The 6,005-nt window shown below is 61.0% G+C and overlaps 1 pseudogene; it reads left to right on the top strand.

Moving 5' to 3' along the window:
* The first annotated feature begins 407 nt into the window (after window positions 1-407).
* Window positions 408-1,917, top strand: LOC147974495 (uncharacterized; annotated as a pseudogene).
* Window positions 1,918-6,005: the final 4,088 nt, after the last annotated feature.

Genomic DNA, 6,005 nt, shown 5'->3' with positions numbered 1-6,005 from the left:
CTTTGTACTTATATATACGTGCCTGGTGCATCGATCAATACATTGAGATTGCACAGCCCATAACTTGTCCTTCTACATGGTATCCATCGCAGCACGATCCTAACCCTAGCCGCCGCCGCTGCCACCTCTTCCCGCCGCCATCACCAGCCGCTGCCGCCGCCGCCCTCCTTCCGGCCGCCGCCGCCGCCGGTCACCGCCGCACCGCCCTCCCCGCCCCGCTCGCCGCCGCCGCCGCCTCCACCCGAGGCCGCCGCCGCCGCACCCCACTGCTTCCACCTCCCTCCACCGCGCCGCGCCCCTCCCTCCCCACCCGCGCCGCGCCCTAACCCTCCCTCTCTCCCCGCGCCGCGCCCTACCCCCTCTCTCCCTTAACCCGCACCGCACCCTACCACCCGAGCCGAACCACCATGAGTTCCTCCTCCTCCACCGTCTCCAACCCGTTCGCCGGTCCCGATGTCACCCTCGTCCGCGACCTCAACATCCATGAGCGCGTCCCGGTCAAACTTGATAACACCACCGCCTCCTACTCCGCTTGGAAGCGGTACTTTTCGCTTGTGTTCCGTGAGTACCTCCTACACGGCCACGTGGACGGCACCGTGGACTCGGTGCTCATGATCAACGACGAGGAGTGGATGATCCTCGATGCCACCATCATCCGCTGGTTCTATCTCACCATCTCCAGCGACATCTTCCACACCGTGGTGAACGACGAGGACGACGCCTATGCGGTCTGGACCAAGCTCAACGGCCTCTTCACCGACAATCGGCTGCAGCGCAAGGTCCTCCTCTATGGTGAGTTTTACGGGTGCCAGCAACTTGACTCGTCCATCGATGATTTTTGCATGCGCCTCAAGAAGCTCGCTGATGAGCTCCGCGATCTGGGGGACAAGATCGGCGACGAGCTCCTCATCAGCACCCTCTCCGGCGGCCTCAACGAGGACTTCGGGAACGCCGCCTCCAACCTGACCCTCATCCCGGAGCCCACCTTCGCCAAGGTGGTCGTGTACCTCAAGCTAGAGGAGCGCCGGATGCGGGTGGCACGGACGCGCGCGACCCACACCGCCCTCGTCGCCGGCACCCGCGGGGGTTCGGCCCCGCCACCGCCCCGTCCGACGCCGCCCCAGCCGGCGGCGCCCGCCTTCCCGCCTGGCTTCCCGCCCGCCCCAGCCGCCCCCTTCCCGCCGCCCAGCCGGCGGCCAATGGGGGGGGTTGTCGCGGCGGCCGCCGGGGTGGCCGCAAGCAGGAAGGCGGCGGCGGTGCTCAGGGAGGAGCACCTCGCTAGCAGCAGCCGGCCCCTCAACCGGCGGCTCCGTGGTACGCCGGCCAGAACCCATGGACCGGCGTCGTCCACGCCTACTCCATGCCGGTCCCTCGGGCCCCCACTCCGGGCCTCCTCGGCACTCGGCCTCCGTCACACCAGGCGTACTACGCCGCGCCGCAGCCCTATGCAGCGCCCTACGGGCAGCAGCCGCCGCCAGGTGGGCCGCCGCTGCTGCCCCTAACGGCTGCGCCGTCCCTCCCGCCGGCACCATGGGACCCGACCCTTCTGGCGGCTCTCCATACCGCTCCTTCCCCATCCAGCTACACTGGCGGCGGCGATTGGTACATGGACAGTGGCGCCACCGCTCATATGGCGGCGCATCCCGGTAACCTCCACACTGCCCATCCTGTCCACACCTCCAACCGCATCACCGTCGGTGACGGTTCTTCTCTTCCCATCACCCATATTGGACATACATATTTTCCGTCTAACTCCACTCCTATATCCATGTCTAATATTCTTGTTTCTCCTGACCTTATTAAAAATCTTGTTTCCGTTCGTTTTCTTACACGTGAAAATCCAGTCACTGTTGAATTTGACGAATGTGGTTTTTCTGTTAAGGACGCTCGCACGCGGATGGTGCTCCACCGATGTGACAGCCCCGACGAGCTCTACCCGGTTCACTCCGCCACCCCCACCACTTCCGCCGCCCCTGTCGCTCTCTCCACCGGAGTGGATCTCTGGCACGCTCGCTTGGGTCATCCTAATCCTGCCACACTTCGCCACATACTTCGGAGTTTTTCCTTCACGTGTAATAAGAACGAGGATCACTCGTGTCATGCATGTCGCCTCGGCAAACATGCTCGTCTTCCGTTTAGACCTTCTTCCTTTGTTGCATCGTACCCGTTTGAGTTGATTTATAGTGATGTTTGGACATCTCCTGTTGCCAGTAATACGGGCTTTCTTTATTATCTTGTCATTCTTGACGATTTTTCGCATTATGTGTGGACCTTCCCGTTGCGCTGCAAGTGGGATGTTATATCCACCCTTGCCGCTTTCTACTCTTACGTTCTCACGCAGTTTGGTCGACCCATTCTCGTGTTGCAGACAGATAACGGGAAGGAGTTTGACAACACCGCTGTTCGTAATCTTCTCGCCACACATGGCACGATTTTTCGTCTCACTTGCCCGTACACCTCGCAGCAAAACGGTCGTGCTGAGCGCATCCTTCGCACTCTTAATGACTGCGTTAGGACTCTTCTCTTTCATGCCAATGTGCCTCCGCGCTTTTGGCCTGACGCTCTAGCCACCGCTTCTCTCCTCATCAACATCCGTCCATGTCATACTCGCGGGAACTTTACACCTCACCACCTTCTCTTCGGTGCACCTCCCTCTTATGAAGGGCTTCGCATCTTCGGCTGCCTGTGCTACCCTAGCAGCGCTGCCACTGCACCTCATAAGCTCGCACCTCGCTCCGTCGCTTGCATCTTTCTCGGCTACCCACCCAACACTAAGGGCTACTGCTGCTACGATCCCGTCTCGCACCGTGTTTTCACCTCCCGACACGTTTACTTTGATGAGATGGTCTTCCCGTTTCAGCAGCAGGTACCCCTTGTCGTCTCGTCGCCGCCGGCCACCGGCGGCCCATCGACGACCTCGTCAGGTGGACGATCACGTCTGGCTCGTGGACCGCCTCCGGGCTTTGGCGGTCCTCGCGCCCTTCTGCCGGCGCCCACCCACCCGGCCTCCTCGGCTGGCTCCGACGGCGCGGCCGGCGCCCCGCCTTCACCCGCCGCCCCCGACTCGGGCGCCGCGGGGTCGGGCGCTGCCGGCTCGGCCTCCTCCTCCGCCGCCTCGACGCCGGCCACCTCGCCGGCCCCGACGCCGGCCGCCTCGCCGGCCGCCTCGCCGGCCGCGACGCCCGCCGCCTCCCCGGCCCCGACGTCGGCCGCCTCGCCGATGGCTCCGGTGGCTCCGTCCGGCCCCGTCACCCGCGCTCGCGCCGACATTCATTGTCCGAGTCTCCGGTACTTGCGTGACGAGTACGTCCTCGCCGCCTCCGCTGTGGAGCCGTCGCCCATTCCTGCGTCCGCTCGCGCCGCCCTCCGTGATCCTCACTGGCTTGCGGTGATGCAGGAAGAGTTTGACGCTCTTCAACGGAACCGCACCTGGACCCTGGTTCCCCGGCCTCCTCGCGCCAACGTCATCACAGGCAAGTGGGTCTTTCGCCATAAGACCCGCTCAGACGGTTCACTTGAGCGCTACAAGGCTCGCTGGATGGTCCGCGGTTTCCGTCAGCGTGCTGGAGTTGACTTCACGGAGACGTTTGCCCCGGTTGTCAAACCGGGCACGATCCGCACTGTCCTCCAGCTCGCCGTCTCCCGCGGCTGGCCGTTCACCAGATGGATGTCTCCAACGCCTTTCTCCACGGCCATCTTGAGGAGCAGGTGTTTTGTGAGCAACCCACCGGCTTCGTCGACGCTTCACTTCCCGGCCATGTGTGCCTGCTGTCTCGCTCTCTTTACGGGCTCAAGCAGGCACCCCGAGCCTGGTACCAGCGGATCGCCGGGTTTCTTCAGACACTGGGCTTCAGCGTCACTCGCTCGGACGCCTCACTGTTTGTTTATCGCCACGGTGACACGACTGCATATTTGCTGCTTTACGTCGACGACATCATCCTGACAGCCTCCTCCGCAGCCGTTCTTCAGCAGATTACTCTCCAGCTGCGTGACGAGTTTGCTATCAAGGACCTGGGTGCTCTACATTATTTCCTTGGCATTGAGGTCGTTCGGCGTCTGGACGGTTTCTTTCTTCATCAGCAGAAGTATGCACATGAGCTTCTTGAGCGTGCTGGCATGCTCAACTGCCATCCTGTTGCTACTCCTGTGGACATGAAGGCCAAGGTCTCTGCTCTTGAGGGTTCGCCTGTGTCGGATGCTCCTTTCTACCGGTCTATTGTCGGCGCTCTACAGTACTTGACTCTCACCAGACCGGATCTTCAGTATGTTGTACAGCAGGTGTGTCTCCACATGCACGCCCCTCGTGACTCTCATTGGACTCTCGTGAAGCGGATCCTTCGCTACATCCGCGGCACGATGTCCCTCGGGTTGACACTTACGGCGTCCACTTCTCTGGAGATGGTGGCTTACTCCGATGCAGACTGGGCCGGCTGCCCCGATACTCGTCGGTCCACCTCTGGCTACTGCGTCTACCTCGGTCCTTCCCTCGTCTCGTGGTCGTCCAAGCGACAACCCACGGTTTCGCGCTCTAGCGCGGAGGCTGAGTACCTAGCTGTGGCTAACGCTGTCGCCGAGTGCACCTGGCTTCGACAGTTACTTCAGGAGCTACATCACGATGTTTTCCAGGCTACGGTTGTCTACTGTGACAACGTCTCTGCGGTGTACCTCTCCGCCAACCCCGTTCATCATCGCCGGACTAAACACATCGAGCTGGACATTCACTTTGTGCGCGACCAGGTGGCTCTTGGACGCATGCGGGTTCTCCATGTGCCGACCGCTCAGCAGTTCGCCGATGTGATGACAAAGGGACTGCCGACCTCTACCTTTGAGGAGTTCCGTTCCAGTATCTGCGTCACTGGCGCCGCTTCGACTGCGGGGGGTGTTGAGTATATTGTGTACGTGTATATGTGTGTGTAGGGCCCACCTCCTGTTTCTTTGTATAGTTGAGGTTGTGGCCCACCTCTGTACTTGTATATACGTGCCTGGTGCACCGATCAATACATTGAGATTGCAAAGCCCATAACTTGTCCTTCTACACCCCGCATCCGCCACGACCGACGTCTTTCCGTCCATGGCCGGCGGCGGCGTGTCCTGGGCCCGCATCCCTGGCCGGTGTCGTCTTCGTGTCCCTGTGTCCATGGACGGCGGCGCAGAGCAGGTTCACCAGCCGCGGGAGCATGCGCAGCTGCGCACCGCATCCTGGCGGCAGCGGGAATCGACTTGCGGCGGCGGGATTAGACCAGCGGCAAGGAAGGTGCCATCGGGCGGAACGGCTCAGTCAAGATGGCACCATCGCCACTCCGAGGACGTCGCCGTTCGCCATCCATGTGACGAGGCAGGGCAAGTTCTTGCAGATGGTGGCAGCGCGCCGGCGTTGGCTTCTTGTGCGGCAGCGGCTTAAAGGAGCTAGAAGAGACATCCGCACCCACCGCGTCCCGCGTCCATGGCCAGCGTCACCGCGTCCTTGGTCAGCATCCCGCTTTCCTGGCCATAGACGCTCGTGTCGGACAGACATACCAGTGTACTAGTACTGCTAGGAGGACCATGGTGGAGCGAGGGCTTTCTCTGTTGGCGCCGCCTCCTCACAGCGCCGTTCTTCTTCTTCCTCTCATCTCACATGGACACACATCATGGAGAGGCTCTACACAGACACACACATCAAGAAAGAGTATAAGAGCTTTGTGTAGAGATCCTGCCCTTTGGTGTAGACACGATGACTACATCTTTTCCAGCCCTCTCGACCACATTCGCATTCATTTGTTCTGGCTTAAATAGCCTATACAAGAAAGACTTGACGCACCCACTAAACCGGTCACCACACAGCCATAAGCCCACTAAACCGATGACCTTATCCTTGGCCTGGAATCTCTCCAGGATCCCAACTACTAGGCCAACAACGACGCATGCACCTAACAACTCGGCACAGCCGGCCACTTAGCAACTAATCCATGCATGCACCAACAACCAGCTACATGCACGTAAGCCCCAGGATTCGCATGACCCAT

The sequence above is a fragment of the Triticum urartu genome, chromosome 4A (assembly GCF_056163025.1).
Source record: "Triticum urartu cultivar PI428250 chromosome 4A, HENAU_Tu73, whole genome shotgun sequence".
NCBI lineage: Eukaryota > Viridiplantae > Streptophyta > Magnoliopsida > Poales > Poaceae > Triticum > Triticum urartu.
This window is presented reverse-complemented; position numbering and strand designations above follow the sequence as displayed.